Source organism: Coregonus lavaretus (genome assembly GCF_964263955.1).
Source record: "Coregonus lavaretus genome assembly, chromosome: 2".
NCBI classification, from domain to species: Eukaryota; Metazoa; Chordata; class Actinopteri; order Salmoniformes; family Salmonidae; genus Coregonus; species Coregonus lavaretus.
In genome coordinates, this window is record NC_139989.1 from 71,898,582 (window position 1) to 71,925,809 (window position 27,228).

The window sequence follows — 27,228 nt, forward strand, 5'->3', positions numbered from 1 at the left end:
CCTCTCGATTCACCAATCGGCGCAGAGTGTTGGACACATCCTCCATGGCGGCCCTGAGTTGCCGGATCATGGTGTCCTGGTAGTTGATCCGGTCTTCCAGGGATTCGGGTGCCGCCGCTGTTCCTGCTGACTCCATGTTGGTGTGTTGTTCTGTCAGGAGGGAACCGATGTGGATGTGGTGGAGGAGTCAGGCGCAGGACACAGAGGTTAAGTCCAACAGACTTTAATAATCCAAAGCCAAATGTCCAAAAGTAACACGACCTCGACAAAACAAGAGGATAGGGAGAATTACGCATACACGCGTAAACACTAAACACAAAACAAACAGAGTGCAAAGACGTAGCTCCGAACAGCATGACAGTGAAAACAACACACAATCATACTAGTGCAAAACAAGGAACTTATACGACGCGTAATCAACACACAAATGGACACAGGTGTAACAGACAGACAAAAGCAATCAAATAACGAAAACATAGAGCGGTGGCAGCTAGTACTCCGGGGACGGCGAACGCCGAAGCCTGCCCGAACCAGGAGGAGGAGCAGTCTCGGCCGAAACCGTGACAACACATCCTATCATTACTCACTGCTAGTTGTTCAGCAGGATCCATTCTGAGTTTTCAGTCTATGTATAGTCTTCCAGAGGCTAAACATGAACAAATCTGATGTTTTCCACTTAAAGGAAAATATAAAAGCATACCTGGAGGCTGCTCGGAGGCTTTCTTCCCCCCCCCAAGGCCGGTATAGCTCTACCAGTGTTGCCAGATTCTATTGCCACTTTCTAGCACAATCAGAACCAAAATCCTGCCCAATCCACTAAAAAGTAGCCACATTTTAACAGATTTCTCTGTGAGCTGGGTGGGCGGGATTTGTATGTTTCTTGCATCGCATTTCTTTTAGGTGTGAAACTACCCAATCTGGCAACACTGAGCTCTACCTCCAGGACCACCAGTGGTAATGAGGGGATAGTAGAGAGGGGCCAGGGGAGGAAGCAGAGGGGGTTGTGGTTGTAGTTACTGGTGCTTCTTCATTTTAACAGAGGTGTGGTCTCCTTGATGGCTTTCTCACACTCCTCTCTCTGGACTGTTAAGCACTTTAGGCCCTGATCTCTCCCCCTACCTTCCTTTTCACTCCTCCTCTCAGACCAACAGCCCTCTGCCTCTGTGTTAGTCTTCAGCTGTGACAGACGCACAGAAGGGTGTCTCCCCTCCTCTAAAAGCTCAGACACACCGGTTGGATTGTCAAACGTTTGCCTGCCGACAGTTTTTTATTTATTTTTATTTCACCTTTATTTAGTACTTAGCACCTCTGAACAGTGTCGGCAGTCAATCTCTTATGTGTTCATTTACATTTACATTTTAGTCATTTAGCAGACACTCTTATCCAGAGCGACTTACAGTTAGTGAATACATATTTTATGTATTAACTAATGTATTCACACTGTATTTGTTCACACAGCAAAGACCTTGGAAGTCGTCAGCCACTCAATCTTGTTAAAATACTCCAAACCAGAAGGTGGTAGTAGCGTTGTTTGGCAATGCATATATGTGCGTATTGCTTATGGTCTAGATTCCAAGTTATCTGCGCTAATGTCGTTATTTTGTACAAAGCCCTTGTTGATACTAGCCAGATGGCCACTACTAGATAACTACCTAGCAAGATGATGAAGAAACAATTTAAGGCACTCTCCATAATCCCATATTGCCAGTGCCAGCCCATAGCCAAATGTTTAGCTAACTAGTTAATGTTAGCATATATGCGCTAGCTAGCACAACATAGCTAGCTAGCTAAGGACATTGCACTAAATAGGCAGCTAACACAGGCAGCTGTTTAATGGAAACTATCTAATCCATTATGATTTAATTATAATGGCAATACTAACTACAGTGGTTAGCTGTCTTGGAGGAAGTATTTAGTGTTGTGTGCATTGCGTCTGTGCACTTATCTAGCTACCATCCCATAGCCTACATTGCATATGAAGTGTGACTGGCTCATCTGTGGATGTACGCAGAAAATGCCCTCTTTAAATATAAATAATTGCTGGCTCCCCCACATGGGGTTTCGTGCTCTCTGACTGGCTCAAAGTCAAGTTATTGGCCAATGACAAGCATTGCTATTCTACAAGTAGAATCGGTAGGTTCGTTGCTACTGGGTCGGCACGCAGCAGGTACCATTTTTGTTCTAACAAGAGAAGGAACGGCCTCCCTCTGTCATGGCCCAGTACTAAATGGCTTTGTAGGATGGTGTGATGAATCACACTTGGTCCTCAATACCAACAAGATCAAAGAGATGTGCATAGATAGACTTCAGGAAGCGAACAACACCCACCTCTGCAACATCTATCAGAGGTCAGAACATAGAGATTGTAGAGGAATACAAATATCTGACTGTCCACTTAGACAATAAGCTTCAGTAGAGTAAATCTACAGACCTGATTTACAAAAAGAGTCAACAGAGACTGTACTTTCTCAAAAAGCTGGGATCTTTTAATGTTAACTGTACTATACTGACTGTGTTTTACAAATCTTAGTATTTAAACTTTTTGCATTGTTTGTTGGTTTGGCAATGCCACTGTCAGACAGAAAAATATGCTGAGAAGGATTATCACCACAGCAAGCAAGGTGATGAGATCTTTAAGTTCAGAGCCCTCAGCAATGCTCACAAAAACATTTTAGACCCAAGCCACCCCCGTACCTGAACTTTGAACTACTCCCCTCTGGGTGCAGGTATAGGGCACACCCCGGCAGGAAAAACAGAACTAGACAAACATTTGTGCCAGGTGTGATATCCCTCCTAAACAGCTTGGGCTAATGTTCCTATCCACCAGTAAGGCCAGCAGGCTAGTCTCTTTCATTGAAATATACTGTATGTAACTGTTATGAGTTTGTATTGTCAATTTGTTGTCTACTGTATAAACGCCACTTTAAAAATGTGCATGATAGTGCAACAAAATGTCCCCATGGGGACAATAAAGTCAGTAATGTAAAGTAAGTACTCATCGGCAGTATATCGGCAGTGAGATTATCAGTGTGTTTCATGCTTAACAGCCCCACCATAGTCACAGTGTCAACACTGCTGTTTGACCACTGTGCTTCATCTCTGTAGAAAACTCATTCAGATGTAGAAAGCTCAGTGATGTGGCAGTAACCGGTAAAGACACATTCCTGTATTTCATTACAAACTGTAGTTTATTGTCCAATTTCAGATGAGTGTTTTCTAGTCTGGCTGGGCTAGAGGCTGGAGCTCTCACCTGTCCCCCCCCCCCCCCCCCCCCCCCCCACACACACACACACACACATACAAACACACAGGTGAGCTGAGGCACATCTGTCTTAGAGTTATCACTCTCCTCCTCAGCAACACTTTCATTAGGAGTTGGCAGAGGCAGCCTGCCTCGTGCGCACACACACACACACACACACACACACACACACACACAAACACACACACACACACACACACACACACACACAAACCACTGGATCCACAGCAACTCAAAATATTTTTCTGGGAGTGTGAGTGAGGAAGGATCTTTGGGTTCTCTGCCTCTCCTAGCAGCCTGTCATTCATCACTCAAGCTGTTTGCTAACTCTGCTTCATGCGTAGCCAAAATAAGTAGCTCTGTTTGTGCTCAGACAATCCTACATTTCACACATACACACACGCACACCATTCACCTGCACTGCACAGGCCCCAGAAGCACTGAGAATACTGGGCCTCAATTGGCTCTCAGTCACTGCAGCAAATAGCTATCGCCATAATGAAAGGTTTTTAATATGAGTAGCTGTTTTCCCCTGATGTGTCTTTGTCAAACTGTGGAAGTTTATTTAGTGGTGAAAGTCATTCTCAATCATTTTAACGTTCAACTGCCTCGGTAATTAGCAGGTTCAATGCAGCGAAGGGGTATTTTGGAATGACACCCTCCATTATATGGTGTGCAAGGACTGAACACTCGTTGGTGCAACACAGAATGTACCGAGATAGAAGGAGAGATTGTGGGTGTCTTTATGCCAACAAAGTGTGATTCCAGAGTTTCTACAGTGTTAAGTAGCCTTAGTTATGTTATTTTAAGGACCTATCTTGTGCCTCCTCGCCACAGCGCTACCGTGTCCTCAAGCAACTCAGCGAGAAGAAGCTGAAGGGTTTTTAAAGTGGACAACTTAAACGAAAACCATTCTCTTTTTTCATGAGTGTTCCAGAAGACAGACCTTCATTGCCAGGACAAATAGTGATGTTGTTTCCAAACCAAACTTCAAGGTCTTTAAGTGAGTGTGTGTGTGTGTGTGGGGCGGGGGGGGGGGGGGGGGGGGGTCGGTCACATATTAACAGAGCTCTCTGCCTAGGCTTCCTCACGGCACCATGACAACCAATACTTACAAAGTAATCCTTATTTTGAATAATTTGAAATAGACCACATTTATTTTGGGCTGAGAATATAAGACTTATAACTCTGAGAGAGCATCCAAGGGCTAGAATGATGTATATAGAATGTATGACAAACATTCATTTTTAAATATAATTCTAAAATCTTCAGAATTCTGAGATTTTTGTCCATAATACAGAATTCAAGCCAACATTCCAATCTCATTATGACTCAACAATTAAGCTAGGCTACAACCATAGAATTTGGAATTAGAACTTGGCTACAACAAGTTCCAAACCAAAGAAAACAACCAGCATATCCATTCACCACACCATAACTACTCAAGTGTATATCTTTTTAAATCTTCATAAGTGGACAGACATCGCGGAGGAGAGGTGAGTTAGAACATAATAATGTGTAAAAGTGTTTGACTTCTAAGGAAATCAGTGAAGGTAGGCCTACTTATTACCATTTAATAAATTATACCAGTTAGCCTGAAGGTAACTGAAGTTGGAAAACTGGCATGGCCAGACAGTTTTAAGAAAATGACATGGAAAAGATTCACACAAAATAAAAAAAATAAGGAATACATGTTTCTCCATACATATTGATGCAGAGAGAAGTCATTGAGATGGAGAAAGAGATGACTGAAAGTGAGGAGATGGAGAAAGGCAACAAGATGAGGGGGGAACGAGAGATAGAAAGACAAAGAGAAATGGAGGGGCTGCTGAGAATGAGAAAGGAGATTGAGACTTGTAACAAGGTAGACCACTACCGGTGGAAGCTGCAGAGAGAGGTGTTGGAGGAAGTCAACAAGGTGAGGGTGGAACCAGAGCAAGAAAGAGAAAGGCTAATTGAAGAGTTGCTGAGACAGATAAGGGAGACTGAGGCTTCTATTGAGGTAAACTGCTACCAATGGAAGCTGGAGAGAGAGTTGTTTGAGAAACAGAGAGAAAGTGCAGTGTCAGACAGAAAAAATATGGAGCTCAAGATGGCAAAGCTGAAGGTGCAGAACATACTGCACTTGGCCAAGATAGGGAAGTTGACCGTGGAGAACACGAGGCTGTCAGCTGAGAATGAAAGGGTGAGAGAGGTGTCGGACAAACAGAGAGAAAGCGCAGTGTCAGACAGAAAAAAGATGGAGCTCAAGATGGCAAAGCTGAAGGTGCAGAACATACTGCACTTGGCCAAGATAGGGAAGTTGACCGTGGACAACACGAGGCTGTTAGCTGAGAATGAAAGGCAGCGAGAGGTGATGGACAAACAGAGAGAAAGCGCAGCGACCGACAAACAAACAATGGTGGACAAGATATCAAAGGTGAAGATGTCCTTGGCCAAGTTATGGAAGGTGACAGTGGAGAACAAGAAGAGACTGTTAGCTGAGAATGAAAGGGTGGGGAAGGAGAGGGTGAGAGAGAGGAATGGATGGAACCTCATAAGAAATGGTTTGGAGACAGCTTTGGCCAAAGCAGACCAGGAGAGGAATCAGACCCTAGTAGCCTGGAAGGAGGACAGGGGGAGATGGGCCAAGGCCAAGGCTGGCCTACGAAGCCTCTTGGATCAACGGGGGGAAAGATGGATGAAGGAGAAGGAGGAGATTAAGAGGAGGAGCACGCAGGCAGCAGAGGAGTGGATAATTGAGCTGAGAGAGAAGGAGAGAGCGATAGAGGCTCTGGAAAGAGAAAAGATGAGGATTCTGTGCCTGAATGGACAAGAGAAGAAGGGATGGGAGATGGAAAAGAGAGAGATGGAGAAGGAGAACTGGAAGATTACAGAGGAGCGGGAGAGAAAGAGTAGTGAAATTGAGAAAATGCAAAGGGACAAAGAGAGATGGGCAATAGAGAAGAGGGTTGTGGTGGAGAGGATGAAGGAGGCGTACATAAAGCTGTACCAGATGCAGACTGTCCTGAGGTTCAGAGAGCAAGAGCAGGCACAGGTACAGTACTCCATTTAACCAGTCACAGTTCAGGGAGGTCATAAGTCACCTCCTAATGGTTATACTATCAGATTCAACAGATTAAGTTGACTGCATGCTAGAGAAGGAGTAATAATAATATTTCAGATCACTGACCAACATGTATGGACTTTCTCTTTCAGATGGAAACTAAATGCGCCCAGAGAGTCAGGGCAAAGCAGGAGAAAAAGGAGAGGAAAGAAAGAGACTTGTTGGAGAAGAACAAAGTAAAATAACTGCTCAGAGCTAGAAAAGCAGAGAGTAAGGAAGAAGTGAGGAAGAATAAGGAGAGGGTGAAAGCCCACCTGGACGAGGTGGCAAGGAACTATAACGAAAAGAAACAGAGGGAGAAAGAAAGAGAAAAGCTGTTGAAAAAGGCATATGGCAAAGAAAATCACATGGTGTACATCCCAGACCTCATACTGAAGAAGATGTAAGAACACAACGCATATGGAAGAGTAAATATTATCAGCTAGCATTGGTCAAAAGTTCATTTCTATCTTCTTTCATTTAGTGGAATAATTCATCAATAAAATAATATGAGCATTTATTTGTCAGCATTCATTCCCATATGGAAGAAAGAACACACAAAATATGAGAAAAGTATAAGATGTGGATTAAAGGTTGATGTGGTTACTGGATAATGCAATGTGAAGGGCTAGATTCTATCAAATAGGAGGTGGAACTGCGTTAGAGATGGCAAATCCACAAGCAGCTCCTTGCATTAGCTTATCGCGTACACTGCCATTGGATGCAACGAGAGAGAGAGAGAGGCATCAACAGAATACCCTTAGGTGCATGAATGCCTAGTGTGTTTATGTATACGTGTGTATCAGAGGAGGCTGGTGGGAGGAGGTATAGGAGGACAGGCTCATTGTAATGGCTGGAATGGAATAAATGGAAGAGTTTCCATATGTTTGATGTGTTTGATACCGTTCCATTAATTCCATTCCAGCCATTCCAATATGCCCATCCTCCTATAGCTCCTCCTACCAGCCTCCTCTGGTGTGTGTGTGTATGTGTCAGTGGTACACGCCTCTGATGAGCAACACTGCTCTTACCCCCTCATCCCCCATCAGTGGCTGTCTCCTGCCCCCTCTCCTCCATCCGTCTCTGGCCACCTCTCCTGCCCCCTCTCCTCCATCCCTCTCTGGCCCACTCTCCTGGCCCCTCTCCTCCATCCCTCTCTGGCCACCTCTCCTGCTCCCACTCCTCCATCCCTCTCCTCCATCCCTCTCTGGCCTATTCTCCTGCCCCCTCTCCTCCATCCCTCTCTGGCCCACTCTCCTGGCCCCTCTCCTCCATCCCTCTCTGGCCACCTCTCCTGCTCCCACTCCTCCATCCCTCTCCTCCATCCAGTTTGTAGTGGCAAATACAAAAAGTTATTGATGCCACTTACTAGTGACCTGGGGATAATTCCATTGCACACAATCCAATAAAAGAGAGAAATCCAATAATTTTAGTCCATTTATTTTCGTTATTTTCTTAAATCATTGTCACTAACAGAAAGAGTACGATATGAAACGGTTGAAAATTGTCTGTGCTCTCAGGCACACTAGTTCCCACCCACACAATTTTAATGTATTTTTTATTTTACCCTTATTTTACCAGGTAAGTTGACTGAGAACACATTCTAATTTACAGCAACGCCTTGGGGAATAGTTACAGGGGAGAGGAGGCGGGATGAATGAGCCAATTGGAAGCAGGGGATGTGGTCCTCTGTAGCTCAGCTGGTAGAGCACGGCGCTTGTAACGACAAGGTAGTGGGTTCGATCCCCGGGACCACCCATACACAAAATAATGTATGCACGCATGACTGTAAGTCGCTTTGGATAAAAGCATCTGCTAAATGGCATATTATTATTATTAATATTAATTAGGTGTCCATGATTGTATGAGGGTCCAGATTGGGAATTTAGCCAGGACACCGGGGTTAACACCCCTACTCTTACACATTTTGCAAATTTAAAAGACCTAGCTAGCTAAAAGACAAAGTCAACCGGTTCCTTTAAAAATTGCAGCTAATTTTCTCATTCACCTGGCAGCCTTTTATATATTCAATGGGGGGGAAATGTAAATCAGCGGGGCAGTCAGGTGCTAAACAGGTAAATATAGGGATTAAATCAATAGAACACAAACATGATGAATAGCTCCTACAACCCCCTATTCTCTATATAATGCACTGGTCAAAAGTAGTTCAATGTGAATAGGGTGCCACGTGCTCCGTCATCTCGCTGAGTCTGTCCTTGGACTCCCGGTACCTCTGTCATCTTACCTGTTTGAAGAAGCCATTCGTAGTAATTACCGTCTGACCATTTTCAACAGTGCAGCTTTGCTAAGGACTGATCTGAAGTCATGGTCCATATGGAAGTAGATTCTCCCAGGGCTTGCCAGGAATTGTGGCCAGGTATTTCCTCACTCCTCGGCACATTGCACCGATTAAAGAAGAAAGTTGTCCACTGAAAATGTATCTTCTAAAACTCGCTTTACGCCACAAGCTTGAGTGATGGGGTTCACTTCCAAAAAGGCATTTCCTATATAGCCATACTATAATTTAAAGGCAGACATCAGCGGGCAAACAATTATTTAAGATGAATTCAAATTGAAGGATGATTTAAGCGACGAGGGATAGAAGTTGGAAAACCTCATGATGTCATCACGTCAGACATCACTCTTAAACTTGCTGGAACTGTAATTGAGACTGAGAGTTGAGGTTCAGTTTTATAACTTGTATATAGATAGATAGGATGGAAAACATTATTAACCCCCAAGTTCAAATTGATTTAATTTGTTCGAGGGCCAATGTGGGGGTCACAGGTCAGGATCAGACCACCTCCCCTAAAGCATGACACGGGAAAGGTCAGGCGGGCAGATTCCCAGCCAGTAAAACACCCTGAGTGGAAATGTGTGTGTATGTGTCCTCATCTCCTCTACCACTCAGCGGGTTAATGTCTATCCATCCTCCCGCTGGCTGCAGCAACAGGAAGTGAGGTCATGCAGACAGTGTTTTATCAGGCCTTCAGGGAGCCAGTAAATCAGTTCTGTCTGTGTGTGTGCGTGTGTGTGTGCGTGCGTGCGTGCATATGTACATGTGCAGTCAGGGTATACGGTGCATGACTCCAAAGGGTAAATCACGCTCTATGTGTGTACTCTCTGTATGAGAGTGTGGGCCTCTCTTAGCAGCAGAGATCTGTCAGTTATGCGGGAGTATGTGGGAGTCCTCTACTGTTCTACAGTGAATTATCTTGGCACCTCAGCAAACTCATCATCGTCTCCCAAAGTACCAGCAGCTTCCCCTTCTCTTTCCTCTCTGTTTGTCTTTCCCTCCGTTGTCTTCTCTCTTCTTTCATTAAGAGCTAAATAAACCAGTGAAGAAGCCTAGCACCACTAGGACTGTGTTCCAGAGCTAGGCATGTCCAGTTGCTCTCTATCCCTCAGTGTTCTGTTGACACATCCTATCATTACTCACTGCTAGTTGTTCAGCAGGATCCATTCTGAGTTTTCAGTCTATGTATAGTCTTCCAGAGGCTAAACATGAACAAATCTGATGTTTTCCACTTAAAGGAAAATATAAAAGCATACTTGGAGGCTGCTCGGAGGCTTTCTTCCCCACCCCAAGGCCGGTATAGCTCTACCAGTGTTGCCAGATTCTATTGCCACTTTCTAGCACAATCAGAACCAAAATCCTGCCCAATCCACTAAAAAGTAGCCACATTTTAACAGATTTCTCTGTGAGCTGGGTGGGCGGGATTTGTATGTTTCTTGCATCGCATTTCTTTTAGGTGTGAAACTACCCAATCTGGCAACACTGAGCTCTACCTCCAGGACCACCAGTGGTAATGAGGGGATAGTAGAGAGGGGCCAGGGGAGGAAGCAGAGGGGGTTGTGGTTGTAGTTACTGGTGCTTCTTCATTTTAACAGAGGTGTGGTCTCCTTGATGGCTTTCTCACACTCCTCTCTCCTGACTGTTAAGCACTTTAGGCCCTGATCTCTCCCCCTACTTTCCTTTTCACTCCTCCTCTCAGACCAACAGCCCTCTTCCTCTGTGTTAGTCTTCAGCTGTGACAGACGCACAGAAGGGTGTCTCCCCTCCTCTAAAAGCTCAGACACACCGGTTGGATTGTCAAACGTTTGCCTGCCGACAGTTTTTTATTTATTTTTATTTCACCTTTATTTAGTACTTAGCACCTCTGAACAGTGTCGGCAGTCAATCTCTTATGTGTTCATTTACATTTACATTTTAGTCATTTAGCAGACGCTCTTATCCAGAGCGACTTACAGTTAGTGAATACATATTTTATGTATTCACTAATGTATTCACACTGTATTTGTTCACACAGCAAAGACCTTGGAAGTCGTCAGCCACTCAGCCTTGTTAAAATACTCCAAACCAGAAGGTGGTAGTAGCGTTGTTTGGCAATGCATATTTGTGCATATTGCTTATGGTCTAGATTCCAAGTTATCTGCGCTAATGTCGTTATTTTGTACAAAGCCCTTGTTGATACTAGCCAGATGGCCACTACTAGATAACTACCTAGCAAGATGATGAAGAAACAATTTAAGGCACTCTCCATAATCCCATATTGCCAGTGCCAGCCCATAGCCAAATGTTTAGCTAACTAGTTAATGTTAGCATATTCGCTAGCTAGCACAACATAGCTAGCTAGCTAAGGACATTGCACTAACTAGGCAGCTAACACAGGCAGCTGTTTAATGGAAACTATCTAATCCATTGTGATTTAATTATAATGGCAATACTAACTACAGTGGTTAGCTGTCTTGGAGGAAGTATTTAGTGTTGTGTGCATTGCGTCTGTGCACTTATCTAGCTACCATCCCATAGCCTACATTGCATATGAAGTGTGACTGGCTCATCTGTGGATGTACGCAGAAAATGCCCTCTTTAAAAATAAATAATTGCTGGCTCCCCCACATGGGGTTTCGTGCTCTCTGACTGGCTCAAAGTCAAGTTATTGGCCACTGACAAGCATTGCTATTCTACAAGTAGAATCGGTAGGTTCGTTGCTACTGGGTCGGCACGCAGCAGGTACCATTTTTGTTCTAGCAAGAGAAGGAACGGCCTCCCTCTGTCATGGCCCAGTACTAAATGACTTTGTAGGATGGTGTGATGAATCACACTTGGTCCTCAATACCAACAAGATCAAAGAGATGTGAATAGATAGACTTCAGGAAGCGAACAACACCCACCTCTGCAACATCTATCAGAGGTCAGAACATAGAGATTGTAGAGGAATACAAATATCTGACTGTCCACTTAGACAATAAGCTTCAGTAGAGTAAATCTACAGACCTGATTTACAAAAAGAGTCAACAGAGACTGTACTTTCTCAAAAAGCTGGGATCTAAAGAAGACTATCCTGCTCAGAACAGTGAACAAACAAAGGCAGAAGCTGCTGGTAAAGCAACACTCACGGTGTGATGGAGAGTGGTAAAGCAACACTCACGGTGTGATGGAGAGTGGTAAAGCAACACTCACGGTGTGATGGAGAGTGGTAAAGCAACACTCACGGTGTGATGGAGAGTGGTAAAGCAACACTCACGGTGTGATGGAGAGTGGTAAAGAAACACTCACGGTGTGAGGGAGAGTGGTAAAGAAACACTCACAGTGTGAGGGAGAGTGGTATAGCAACACTCACGGTGTGATGGAGAGTGGTAAAGTGACACTCACGATGTGATGGAGAGTGGTAAAGCGACACTCACGGTGTGATGGAGAGTGGTAAAGCAACACTCACAGTGTGATGGAGAGTGGTAAAGCAACACTCACGGTGTGATGGAGACTGGTAAAGCAACACTCACAGTGTGATGCAGAGTGGTAAAGCAACACTCACGGTGTGATGGAGGGTGGTAAAGCAACACTCACGGTGTGATGGAGAGTGTGGTAAAGCAACACTCACGGTGTGATGAAGAGTGATAAATTAACACTCACGGTGTGATGGAGAGTGGTAAAGCAACACTCACGGTGTGATGGAGAGTGTGGTAAAGCAACACTCACGGTGTGATGGAGGGTGGTAAAGCAGCACTCACGGTGTGATGGAGAGTGGTAAAGCAACACTCACGGTGTGATGGAGAGTGTGGTAAAGCAACACTCACGGTGTGATGGAGGGTGGTAAAGCAGCACTCACGGTGTGATGGAGAGTGGTAAAGCAACACTCACGGTGTGATGGAGAGTGTGGTAAAGCAACACTCACGGTGTGATGAAGAGTGGTAAAGCAACACTCACGGTGTGATGGAGAGTGGTAAAGCAACACTCACGGTGTGATGGAGAGTGGTAAAGCAACACTCACGGTGTGATGGAGAGTGGTAAAGCAACACTCACGGTGTGATGGAGAGTGGTAAAGCAACACTCACGGTGTACAGATGTTAAATAAATAAGTGTTAGCTTCCTCAGCACCATGCACCCCACTGTTGCCACCGGCGGTGACCAGAAGAAGAAACCAGAGACAGTGACAGACTACAATCACACAAAGGTATATACAGTATCTCTACCATATACAGATAGCCTTCCCATCTGCCAAACACCAAATAGGATCCCCTTTTATCATATTACATTCATATTATTACTATTAGTATTATCATTCTATATAATTATAACCTTTTCTATTCTATTTTATTTTATGTTAAAGCTTGGTGTGGATGCTAGACCAGATGTCCAGACTGTACTCTGTAAAAGGGGGTACTCTCCTCTGGCCTGTTGACTGTACTCTGTAAAAGGGGGTACTCTCCTCTGGCCTGTTGACTGTACTCTGTAAAAGGGGGTACTCTCCTCTGGCCTGTTGACTGTACTCTGTAAAAGGGGGTACTGTCCGCTGGCCTGTTGACTGTACTCTGTAAAAGGGGGTACTCTCCTCTGGCCTGTTGACTGTACTCTGTAAAAGGGGGTACTCTCCTCTGGCCTGTTGACTTTACTCTGTAAAAGGGGGTACTCTCCGCTGGCCTGTTGAGGTGTTCTACAATGTGCTCGACATGACTGCTATCAACACGTGTTGTACAAGCAGTGGCGGCTCCTGAAAAAATTCTCAGGGGGGGCAATTTTTCTGATGATTTAGGTGACCTACACACATTTTTAAAAAGATATGTCCAGCAACAACATGAAGACAGGGGCAGCATATAAGTCAATACCAGAAGCATTTATTGACTGATCTCAAAAGTGTTGGCTTACAAAATCAAAATAAGTTATCACAGTAAAAATAATCAAGGGTGTTCTTTCACATTCCTCAACACTGCATAAACAATATGCATTTCCATAAACAAATGAAATATCAGCTGAAAATACAGCATCTTGGTATTTGTTCAGATTGCAGGATCAACAAGAGCTTTTACCACATTTTTTGCCTCATGGTTGAATTGGAAATATGTGCACCTGAGCATAATTCACAACAAGCAAGCAGGAGCTTTTGATAGAGGCTACTGAAAACATTGATGCAAGTTATTGGTAATAAGACATTTTTATAGACTTCCATATTCTGCCCTCTTGTATAGATTTGTAAAAATGAACAGTGATAGACATTTTGCCTGAAAACAGAATTTGAAAGTAATTTCTAGAAAAGGTAAACACAGCTATCTGTATGGCTTTGTAAAAATGAACAACCATATTCTGGCCAATTGTATAGATTTGTAAATATGAACAACCATAATCTGGCCAATTGTATAGATTTGTAAAAATGAACATGAACAGATTATTTATTTTTTTACTTTTAAAAAAATGAAAAATAACTATTTTAAACAACATCAACTGTGAACTGATTTTGGTGTGTATGTGTTAAAGAGACAGACAGGGAGGGACAAAGAGAGAGAGAGGCTACATTACTTGTACTGAAACTGTTCTCTTCTCTCTTTCAATGCAGCAAAGCGGTCAATGACTTTCTCATTGAAATCAGGCATGCTGAGGACTAGTTCCCTCTCCATGGAAAGCATGGCCAGTGCATTCAGACGTTCCTGGCCCATTGAATTTCGCAGGAATGTCTTAACTCGTGTCAAAGTTGAGAAACATCTCTCAGCTTCAGCTGTTGTCATGGGAGTAGTTATGAGGATGTTCAACAGAGTCACAGTCTCAGAGAACGTCTCCTGGAGGTTGTAGCTCATGAGAACCTGGTACAGTGCCAGTGCACCACAGCATCCCTTGAATTCAGGATTCTCATAGATCAGAGATAGTTCTGTCTTGAGCTTTGCCTTGCTCAGCATGGGGTATGCATTCACAGTGGCATTCAGAGCCTCATCAGGAAATGAATGGCAGTACCTTTCAAACATGTCTGCTTGCAGTAAGGTAGCACTCACAAGGTGGCCAGAGAAAGATAACCTTTCTTTGGTGTGATCCAGGATGGTGTTGCAGACCTCTTCAGACAGCCTCTGCTTCTCCTCTTCTCTCAAAGCTGTTCTGGGTCTTTTGGCTCCTGTTGCTTCTTGCAGCTGCTGTTGAGAGGAGTCCCTGAAGGCAAACAGACCAATGTGTATGTTGGCTTTGTACAGTATTGTTGTCTATGTGATGCACAGGTATATGCAATGTATCCATGTATAGTACAAATACTTCAGTTCCACTTAAAATGGGCAGGGATGCATAAAGTCTTTAGTGTTTAAGTTAGCCTTTGTGTCTCACATAGCCTGGATGTTCAGCACAGTATACAGTGGTGCTCATAAGCTTATGATCCCATGCTAAAGTTGACTAAAAAGAGGAATAAAAAAGAAAAGAAAATTGGTGTCCTTAAAGGTTGGATTTTCCAACTTTTTTAATTAAGTCATTAAGATCAATTTCCAAAAGATGACTTTTTTATTTTTTTATTCCTCTTTTTAGTCAACTTTAGAATGTGTTCATACACTTATGAGCACCACTGTACAGTACACATAGTATATAAAATAAGATAGATTACACCACTGGCCATATATAATGAGAATAATGTAATTTCAAACACAAATGCAGTCTCCTTTCATGCATACATTTTCAAATAAAGCTCTGCTTTGAGAAAGATCGAATGATATTGTTTAATCTTACCTTATGGCCTGCACACTGCTTGTGAAGCTGTCGAGGGCACGTTTGATAAAGACAGCATCGATGTCCTTCTTCTGTAGCTTCTGGTACAGAATGTCGACGTGGGGCATGATTTTGTGAAAAAGCCGCAGGAAACATTTTTAATCTTCATCATGTAGCATCCTCACGTAGCCAGATGCCTCTCTCACGGTGGGCTGGTGAAATGAACCCGTCCGAATGGCTTCAAAACATTCTATGAGGTCGTCTCGATTCTCGTAGACAGTGTTCACGACTCTGCTTAGTAGAAACCTGTTGAATTATTAAATTTGGTCTGGGAGGTCCTAATTGTTTCGTTGCCAATTTATCTTGATTTGTTCGCCGACAAAAAGGAACTTCTTTCAAAGAGACAATCGAGTTGCACTGAAGGCTAGCCATTTTGACAGTAGTAGTGAATTGATTGATGAGGCTACCCGCTCTTTTCTTAGTTACGTTCATGGTTATGTTACGTATGACGAAAGCGCGTAAGTGCAAGCCCTCAGAAACCCATAGAGATTGTATTGAAAGCTCTGATATTTGAAAAAAAATTGATTTTACATTAGAGGCTATGAGAGACTTCTGGGCGATTTTCAACCTGACTGAAATCGCCGCAAAACGGGCGGGGACATTTGAAGCACGACTTTAGCCTGATTGGACATTTAGTGGCAGATCACACGTCTAGATTAGAACACTGATAACTACTGTTGCCATGATATAATTGATTAGAAAAAAAATCCCTTCCTTTTCCCGTTTGGCAGTGCGTCGCCCATATCGCCCTAATGAACACACCGCCCCTGTGTACAAGCAATGCCTTGACAAGACAGTCAGCAGGAGACATTTCATCATGGATCTGGCATGTGAGCTTGGTGAGAACCACATGAACACAGAGAAAGAAGCTACAGTCACCAAGCAGGCCGCCAAGACAGCAGGTCCTGCTCTCCCTCTTCCCCAAGAACCACAGCTCCCACTGGGGAAAAAGACACAATGTCAAGACAGCAGGTCCTGCTCTCCCTCTTCCCCAAGAACCACAGCTCCCACTGGGGAAAAAGGAGACACAATGTCAAGACAGCAGGTCCTGCTCTCCCTCTTTCCCAAGCACCACAGCTCCCACTGGGGAAAAATACACAATGTCAAGACAGCAGGTCCTGCTCTCCCTCTTCCTCAAGCACCACAGCTCCCACTGGGTAAAAATACACAATGCCAAGACAGCAGGTCCTGTTCTCCCTCTTCCCCAAGAACCACAGCTCCCACTGGGGAAAAATACACAATGTCAAGACAGCAGGTCCTGTTCTCCCTCTTCCCCAAGCACCACAGCTCCCACTGGGGAAAAATACACAATGCCAAGACAGCAGGTCCTGTTCTCCCTCTTCCCCAAGCACCACAGCTCCCACTGGGGAAAAATACACAATGTCAAGACAGCAGGTCCTGTTCTCCCTCTTCCCCAAGCACCACAGCTCCCACTGGGGAAAAATACACAATGTCAAGACAGCAGGTGCACACCAAACAAGGCCCATTAAAACTGTGTGCAGGCAACCGATTTGATTTGTTTGTGGACCCGAAACATTAAGAGAAGATGTGATTGATTCATGTGTAAAGGCGCGGTACAGTGTCTGATACAAGCAACAAATGATTGTTTTTATATCTTGTCATAAATATATTTCCACAAATATTTATTTATGCAATTAATCCTTTACAATTGTTAATGCACTGGTGCTTTTGTTTAGGAATACAGCAAAATATTTCACCTGAACACCTGGCTAGTTTTATTATTAATATTATTATTATTATATTTGTAGTTTGTAGTTTGTCAAAATAAACTGTAAATGGACTTTATTAAGTACTAAAACTCTATTACTAATTGAATCTACAAATAAAGTTGATCAGATGGATTATGCTGTAATGTTTTTATTGTAAGGGAAACAGAAATAGGATATAGGCCGATTTTATTTTTACTTTGTAGAATTAACTATTGTTGTTATTTTATTGATATATTTCCACAAATATTTCTTCATGCAATAAATAATTTACAATATATGATGCACTATTTATCAAGCGTTTATTTAACAAACCATGTTTGCACACCTTGCACCTTGCTGGTTGATATGCATCTGATGCATTTGCTAAAGTGGACGCCTGGTAACTTTCTCTAGCGGGTTCTTATATGCTGAAAGAACAGGCGGTTCTAGTGTTAAGGACTGGTAGATGGGTGTTGCTCATGCATTCACTCATGCTGACCGGCTCCAGTACTTTGTTCTTGACTAAAGCCTCCAAGTCAGCCTTGACTTTTGGTCTGATAGCATAAGGTACAGGTCCGCTTTCAGAAACGTTGGTTTGCTGTCTGGCTTAATGCTAAGCTTCCCTGTAATGTCGTTCATACTACCCAGCTGTCCATTAAAGACTTCTCCATGTTTCTTTAAGATGGCAGGTAGGTCTGTGTCTCCATGTGTCATTGTATGCACTGATGGCCAGTCCAGTGTGATTTTCTCCAACTATGAACATCCCAGTAGTGATGCATAGTCTCCTTTCACAACATAGAGTGGCAGCTTTTCAGTTTGTCTGTTTACCTGAACTGTGACATCAGTGATGCCTCTCACAGCGACAGATTCACCTGTGTAAGTCTTTAACACGAGGTGCGCTGGTTGAAGTGGAAGGTGTTTCAGTGTATTTTTTCTGACACAAGAGATACAGCTGCCCCTGTGTCAATCTCCATACGCACCGGCTGTCCCTCTAGCAAGGGGGAGACATAGTAGCCGTGCGACCCACCAGGAAAAGGTCAGGATTTTCAGTGTGACTTCCTGGTCTGATGAGTCACTCACCTCAGTGTTCTCTTACTCAACAGTGTGAACATGTCTATTTGTCTTTCGTTGGAATGTCTGTTTCTTGTTTCCCGTTTTTGTGATTTCTCTGTTCTCTTTTTGTTTCTGGAGACTTGTCCTATGTTGCCCTTTTTACCACAGGCTGGACAATCCATGTCCTTACACCAGCATGTAGAAGCCTGATGTCCCTTTTTACCACAGGCTGGACAATCCATGTCCTTCCACCAGCATGTAGACATCTGATGTCCCACCTTGCCACAGTGGAAGCATGTGACTTGATTTCCCTGTCTCTGATTTTCAGTTGAAACTGTGCACTTTTCCTTTCTTTATGATCAACGTTTTATTTATTTGAAAGGAACACAGACAAGAACAAATAGCAACATGAATAGTTATACAGCTAGAGACACAATAGTGTTAAAATATATATCAGAACAAATAGCAGCAGGAATGGTTATACAGCTAGAGACACAATACTGTTAAAATATATATCAGAACAAACAGCAGCAGGAATGGTTATACAGCTAGAAACACAATACTGTTAAAATATATATCAGTATATTATGGAAACTAGTTATTGCAGATAAATAAAATTATTATAAACCACATATACAATCACCCACCTCAGCTGCATCAACCCACCCTCCAACCCCTCCTGGGACCACCCCAACCCACCCTCCAACCCCTCCTGGGACCACCCCAACCCACCCGCCAACCCCTCCTGGGACCACCCCAACCCACCCTCCAACCCCTCCTGGGACCACCCCAACCCACCCTCCAACCCCTCCTGGGACCACCCCAACCCACCCTCCAACCCCTCCTGGGACCACCCCAACCCACCCTCCAACCCCTCCTGGGACCACCCCAACCCACCCTCCAACCCCTCCTGGGACCACCCCAACCCACCCTCCAACCCCTCCTAGGACCACCCCACCCCACCCTCCAACCCCTCCTGGGACCACCCCAACACACCCATCCTGATCTCCATGAAATTAAATACTAAATCAAGGTACACATTTGCACAAAAATTATAATGAACGGTCAATCTGTTGGGTAAAACCCACTACAATAGTTATTTTATGGTTTCAGCTGCAATTGTTGTTTGGCTAGCCCCATGGATCCTAGCAGTGGATAGTTCTAAATAAATTATATCTATAAAAGTGCTGATCCAATGAGGTGTGGTGGTTGCCATCTTAGTTCCAACATATTTTTAGCTGCTGTCCAACCTGACAACATTATACGTCTTTGCTGTAATGACAGTGGTGAATTATCATTCAGTAATAACAGTTTGGGGGAACAAGGTATGAGGATACCTCTATCCAAAACATGTCCCCTGGTCACTCCCAGTACATATGATTAAAGGAGCCCAAGGCACCTTGATTACATAGATCACACAGAGGAGCGGTTGTCATTTCTATTAAATGATGTTTTCTAGGTGGAAGGTTTACCCTGTGTATGAGATAAAAATGTATCAGCTGATGATTAGGATTGTTAGATGAACCCACTAAGTTCCTGATGAACTCAACTGGTGAGCCTCTTTAGCAGCTAGTTCCATGGACACACTGATTTCAATGTCCTTTGCCAAGGTCAGATGACTTTCAGTCAACAGTCTCTTTTGTGTAGCTTCACTCCGTAGCCCACATACTAGTCTGTCTCTAATGATGTCATTTACAACAGCATTAAACTCACAGTGTTCTGGTAGTTTCTTTAATGCAGCAGCAAACGTTGTTACTGATTCTCCCTCTTCCTGATGTCGCCTGTGGAACCTGAACCTTTCAGCATTAACTAGTGGTTCTGGTGAAAAATGTCCTTTAAGTATCTCCACAATATCCCCATACGTCTTATTACCTGTTCTGACTGGCTGTAGCAGGCTGCCTAGTAAATTAAATGTCTTTGGCCCCATTACACTAAAACATGTAGGCACAATGTTGTCCTCATCCATGTCATTTACAAGAACAAAATATTCAAACCGTTCTGTATATGAACTCCACTGCTCAATACTTTCATCAAACTGTCCAATGTTTCCAACAATTCCAATAATTTTTTGTTTCTCAATAAGCTCCTGATTGTCACTCACTTCAATATTGTCCTCAACCAAAGCAATATTTCCCTCAGTCATGTGATCTTCATTCACTTCACTCAAAGACGTTTCCTCCTAAGTTCGCTCCTTTTGCAGATTTAATTAAAAGGTTTGTCTTCACAGTTGAATACATGTCCTTTCCTTTAATCACTGTATATTCCCCCTTTTTAATCACGTTGTTTTCCCACTCCGATGTCCGTCTCCAGTCCTTTTCTGCCGTCCATGACGATGTTAACTCCAGTGGTGGAAAAAGTACCCAATTGTCATACTTGAGTAAAAGTAAAGATACCTTAATAGAAAATGACTCAACTAAAAGTGAAAGTCACCCAGTAAAATACTACTTGAGTAAAAGTCTAAAAGAATTTGGTTTTAAATATACTTAAGTATCAAAAGTAAATGTAATTACTAAAATATACTAAAGTATCAAAAGTAAAAGTATAAATCATTTCAAATTCCTTACATAAAGCAAACCAGACGATTTTCTTGTTTTTAAAATGTACGTTCAGCCAGAGGCACACTCCAACACTCAGACAATTTACAAACAAAGCATTTGTGTTTAGTGAGTCTGCCAGATCAGAGGCAGCAGGGATGTTCTCTTGATAAGTGTGTGAATTGGACCATTTTCTGTCCTGCTAAGCATTCAAAATGTAACGAGTACTTTTGGGTGTCAGGGAAAATGTATGGAGTAAAAAGTACATTATTTTCTTTAGGAATGTAGTGAAGTGAAAGTAAAAATAGTCAAAAATATAAATAGTAAAGTCAAGTACAGATACCCAAAAAAATTACTTAAGTAGTACTTTAAAGTATTTTTACTTATGTACTTTACACCACTGGTTAACTCTCTTTCTTAGCTAGCTAGACTATGCACTTGCCTCTGCTATCAATACACTGTGCTAACATTAGCCTATTCTGTACCACAGAAAATAACAGTTTTAAACAGTTGTAAAAACCCACTTCTTCCAGACAGAATAGTTCCTGTAGATTCAGACTTACTCATCACCAATCTTTTGTTATGTCTCGTGGGTTTTATAACCACGTCTGTATAACAATTCAATAATGATGAGACAGGAGACAGGAATCAGTTCAACCATTTATCTGGAACGTGATCATCTCAATACATACAAACCCCCATGATGCTCTGCAGCACAACCCCAATATACAACAAATACATAGATAAGTAAATGGACACTAAACAAAACTCATAGAGGAATTTAAATGTTCAGTTGTAGAAAGTAGGTCCATGGGATAGGGTCAGAAAGGTCAGTATGTTTGATAACTGGTTACAGAGGTGACATAACAAGCATAAGGTCCATTATAACACAGTGAAGTAGGGGTGGGAGCTAAAAGCAGACATGGACAGTGAGACGGTGTGAGGAGGTCAGGGGTGAAACACTAGATCAGGACAGGTAGAAATGGCAGGGCTGGTTGTGTTCAGTGTGTGTGTGTCCAGTGTGTGTGTGTGTCCAGTGTATGTATGTGTGTCCAGTGTGTGTGTGTGTGTGTGTGTGTGTGTGTGTGTCCAGTGTGTGTGTGTCCAGTGTGTGTGTGTGTGTGTGTGTGTGTGTGTGTGTGTGTCCAGTGTGTGTGTCAGGTGTGTGTGTGTATGTGTGTGTGTGTCCAGTGTGTGTGTGTGTGTCCAGTGTGTGTGTGTGTGTCCAGTGTGTGTGTGTGTCCAGTGTGTGTGTCCTGTGTGTGTGTGTGTGTCAGGTGTGTGTGTCCTGTGTGCATGTGTGTGTTTGTCCAGTGTAAGTGTGTGTGTGTGTGTGTGTGTCCAGTGTGTGTGTGTCCAGCGTATGTGTGTGTGTCCAGTGTGTGCGTCCACTGTGTGTGTGTGTTTGTGTGTGTCCAGTGTGTGTGTGTTTGTCCAGTGTGTGTGAGTGTGTGTGTCCAGTGTGTGTGTGTGTCCAGTGAGTGTGTGCGTGTGTCCTGTGTGTGTGTGTGTGTCAGGTGTGTGTGTGTGTGTGTGTGTCCTGTGTGTGTGTCCAGTGTGTGTGTGTCCAGTGTGTATGTGTGTGGGTCCAGTGTGAGTGTGTGTGTGTGTGTGTCCAGTGTGTGTGTGTGTGTCCAGTGTGTGTGTGTGTGTGTGTCCAGTGTGTGTGTGTGTGTGTCCAGTGTATGTGTGTGTGTGTGTGTCCAGTGTGTGTGTGTGTGTGTGTGTGTGTGTCCTCTGTGTGTGTGTGTCCAGTGTGTGTGTGTCCAGTGTGTGTGTGTTCAGTGTGTGTGTCCATTGTGTGTGTGTGTCCAGTGTGTGTGTGTGTCCAGTGTGTGTGTGTGTGTGTCAGTGTGTGTGTATGTGTGTACAGTGTCCAGTGTGTGGGTGTGTTTGTCCAGTGTGTGTGATCAATGTATGTGTGTACTGTGTGTGTGTGTGTGTGTGTGTGTGTGTGTGTGTGTGTGTGTGTGTGTGTGTGTGTGTGTGTCCAGTGTTTGTTTGTCCGGTGTGTGTGTGTGTGTGTGTGTGTACAGTGTGTGTGTATCAAGTGTGTTTGTGTGTCCAGTGTGTGTCAGTGTGTGTGTTCAGTATGTGTGTGTGTGTGTGTCCAGTATGTGTGTGTGTCCAGTGTGTCAGTGTGTGTGTGTGTGTCCAGTGTATGTGTGTGTGTGTGTGTCCAGTGTATGTGTGTGTGTCCAGTGTGAGTGTGTGTGTGTGTGTGTGTGTCCAGTGTGTGTTTGTGTGTGTGTGTTTGTGCAGTGTATGTGTGTGTGTCCAGTGTGTGTCCAGTGTTTGTGTGTTCAGTGTGTTAAAGTTACTGAGGAACCCCAAACATGATGAACCCAAAACCCTGGATAGAGGGGCTCAGTGAATGTGGAGTGGAATGTGTTCAGGTGGGTCAGTGTGTCAGAGGAGACTCTATAGAAGGACAGAGTGCCGTCTGGCCAGTCCAGATACACTCCTACTCTGTGGGAGCTGGAGGAGGGGACGTCTATGGTAGTGGACTTATTATTGTGCCAGGCTCTGTAACTGTTGTCAGAGCAGGTCAGACTCCAGGACTTGTCATTGTATCCAATCCCACTGTCATTACCACTTCCTCTCCTGCTGATTCCTTTATATGCCACTCCTATAACAGCCCCACTCCCACTCCTCTCTACCTCCCAGTAACAGCGCCCAGTCAGACCCTCTCTACACAGCACCTCAGGCCAGTCCTCAAATCTCTCTGGGTGATCAGGATACGGCTGCTCCTCTCTCCTCCATGTCACCTTTCTGTTCTCCTCAAACAGAGAGAGGAATCTGTTTACTGTGTTTAGGTCCAGTGTGAGATCACAGACATCTGATGGATGAAACCAGACACAATATTAGAAATCATCATCATTCACATTAGAATGTTAACTCACTTTTCACTAATTCATTTAATGTAGATGTTTCTAGGTATCAAAAGGAGAAGTTAAGGTAACTTGAGACTTGTTGAATGATCATATGTTATGTATGGTAATATAAAACACACTTATTCTAATTAATTACACACACACACACACTGGACACACACACACATCCTGAACACAAACACACACACACACACACACATACACAACACACACACACACACCCTGAACACACACACCTGTATGCATGCAAGCATGAACACACACACACACACACACGCACACAAACATCCTGAACACACACACACACACACACACACACACACACACACACACATTTCTAATGTAACAGGAACACGCCACACACACACACAGACACACACATTGTCAAAGCAACTCTTTGTAAACTTTGGTGTCCCTGATTTGTGCTTCTGTAGAACAACAGCTGATATTTAATATGACCAAGTAAGTAATGATGGTGGTCTTTGACTTTGACTTCACTTGAATTAAGACTTATTCTTAGTCATATTCTTCACAGCAGTCAACACTCACATTTTCTAAGTCCAGGTTTCATTGTGTTCTCTCCACCATGTTCCACACTGTAGCGGTAAGCAGAAGAACAGACAGTCATTGAGGGATACACCTGAACTCTCACACACACACACACACACACACACACACACACACACACACACACACACACACACACACACACACACACACACACACACACACACACACACACACACAAACAGTCAGTATATACATTTGTCCAAGTGTGTGTGTGTGTCCACTGTGTGTGTGTGTCCAGTGTGTGTGTGTGTGTTTCCAGTGTGTGTGTGTGTGTGTGTGTATATGTGTCCAGTGTGTGTCCAGTGTGTGTGTGTGTGTGTGTGTCCAGTGTGTGTGTGTGTATGTGTATGTGTCCGGTGTGTGTCCAATGTGTGTGTGTGTGTGTCTGTCCAGGGTGTGTGTGTATGTCAAGTGAGTGTGTTTGTGTGTCCAGTATGTGTGTGTGTGTCCAGTGTGTGTGTGTGTGTATGTCCAGTGTGTGTTTGTGTGTGTGTGTGTTTGTCCAGTGTGTGTTTGTGTCCAGTGTGTTTGTGTCCAGTGTGTGGGTGTGTGTGTGTGTGTGTGTGTGTGTGTGTGTGTGTGTGTGTGTGTGTCCAGTGTGTGTGTGTGTGTGTGTGTGTGTTTGTCCAGTTTGGAGCCCTTGGTCTAAGTCATTGGATATTCAAATGACACAGTTGCAAAAAAAATTAGCAAAAAGTCGGTGGTTGAATTTCATTAACGTTTAATGAAAAAGTATGGATTTCAGCAAAAAAAGAAAGACACGCAACTACAGAGGACAAACATTTTATGATTCATTATTTTTTGAAGTATTGACCTTGGGAGAATACATAGCCTTTTTAGTGTTTTTCAAAATTGTTATTACATGACAAGTACAAGCCAATTTTGTCTGCATTTTCAAATGATATATACTTATGTCTTATGCCTTAATTGTAGCAGCGTAACTGTGTTGTGAGATCTTAACTAGAACAATAGGCCCTTTTCACGTGACGTCAGACAACTTCCGTTCTGCCGCGATGCAGGTTATGTTTACATCCGGTGTCGCTTAGGAACGCTTAGCTAGTAGCACATCATTATGGAGTTCACCCAGTCCCTTTCACATCTGCCACCAATACGACTTAACGACGTAGAACGACTTGCTGACAAGTGGTCCCTTACTTCAAGATCGAAGCTTGATAAAGGCTACAAGTTCTTCGTTGAAGGTTACCTGTTTGATTATGAAGGTACGTGTTTATCTTTATTTAGCTTAAATTAGCCCTATGCTAGCGAAGGTTATGAGCTGACGAGTTTCTGTTTTGCAGCCTCTTTTTAATATTACTGCTGTTTGTATCGACCGTAAGATAAGAGTCAGTAATGTATTAATGGCTAATGCTGCGCCCTTTCTCCCAATCACTGTATTGAAACAGTCTCAAGTGTAGTTAACGGTGAGGTGACAGTGAGAGGGCGATGTTACAGGTCCATGAAGAAAAATGAGGAGGCTCATCGGCTTCAGGTTTCTCAGATAAACAGTTCTCTAACATTATGATAAGATAGGTTAAGATAGATAAGTTTTCTTTTTGTTGTGTTTTGCTGCGGTTGCAGATTTAATAAGAATGATTCCACAATGTTCCACTGTGGATCAGTTTGTTTCTCAGTCTGAGCTCTGATTTTGTATCATTAAACTTAATACACAACGAAATTCTTACAAACCGATGTGGGTTGTTGACGGCAATAAAGACTGGGAAAGATTCTGTGATAACTCAAAATGTTCAAATTTTCGATAAGTGTTGGCACTACTTGTCAAAGGTTTCAGAACAGCCAATTTTTCTTAATTAAAAAAAGAAATTGGGTTTTGAAAATTGTGTACAGTAGTTTATAATGAAACGCAGAAAAAATGTTTTGTAAGTACAGCACTAATTGTTATGTCTCTATGAACAGGTTACACTAGACTCTGCAGAGGTTCCTGTGGTACTCAATCACATGTCATGTTCCTGCTCTGCTGGGAAAGCACTATGTAATCACATAGTAGCACTTCTTTTTCAAAGTGCTCACTATGTTACCATGGGCTTTAAGACAGTGCCATTGCCTCTGTCATGCACCAGCGCACTGCAGACCTGGCACCGGCCTAGGACACAGGTCAGATATTATTTGTTACACTGATGCAGAACTTTGCAGTTTGTATTGACTTTTGACAATGTATTGTTCATCATTATTATATCACAGGGAATTGTACCAGAGGCCACCAATGATATGGCGGTGTGTAAACCAGCGGCTAAGAAAAAAACAAGTGTCAGAGCTGGTGTGAAGTGCACACTGTACCGAGCCTATGATGGTGAGTCTGAATGAGCCCCCGCCTGTACTAGAGCACAAAGACTTTAGTGCATTTCTAAAATAATACAAACATAAAAGTGATTATTATTTGTTACTTTTTATATAGACTTTCAGTGGATATTTTTTTATTTGTATTAGAAGCATGTACGAGACTGGATGAGTGTGGTTGTCTTTTTTAGTGAAAAAGATAAGGTGGCATTTAATGAAATCTAAACTTGACATATCTCACTTTCATGCCAGGGCCTATTCCGGATCCTCACGTCATGGCCAGTGCTGAGAAACTGAAAGACATCCGTCCACAACCAGGGATTTGCAAATTGCTGCACGGGCTTGAGGGCCTTAATTTGGTGGACTCTAAATTTGGCCCTGTGCCATTTGGGTCTGTGCTTTCTTACCATTGCCCTCTAGAATTAAGTAGAGATATTATTAAACACCCTGGTGCCAGTGAGTTTCCTCAGTTGCCTATTGAAGGTTACAACTTTAAATTTCCCATTGATTTTGAGCCCAACTACATACAACAATGTCATTTGGACAGCCTGATTGTGTCAGAGGAGATGTCTGCTGCTATTGAAGCAGAAACAAGAATGCAGTCAGAATGCCAGCTGTGGAGCCAGGTACGCAAACCCCGACTGACAGCCAGCAGATTCCGTGAAATATGCCATGTTCGTGGGGAGTTGTCTGCCAAGGCTTTGGCAACCCGCATTCTGAGAGGAACTCCTCAGACAGCTGCTATGAGAAGAGGGTTGGATCTGGAACCTGAGATACTGAGGCAATATTCTGATTTTTGTGATGTCTCTC

General features: G+C 43.3%; 1 protein-coding gene and 1 long non-coding RNA gene across 2 annotated transcripts in view; both read left to right on the forward strand.

Moving 5' to 3' along the window:
* Positions 1–27,228, forward strand: part of LOC311140296 (NACHT, LRR and PYD domains-containing protein 3-like) — a 633,219-nt gene that overhangs the window by 202,159 nt on the left and 403,832 nt on the right. The gene's annotated exons all lie outside the window — the stretch shown is intronic.
* LOC311142460 lies at positions 26,106–26,820 on the forward strand. Its single transcript, XR_014614315.1, has 3 exons — positions 26,106–26,235; positions 26,323–26,431; positions 26,671–26,820. It is a non-coding gene; the product is annotated as an uncharacterized lncRNA (long non-coding RNA).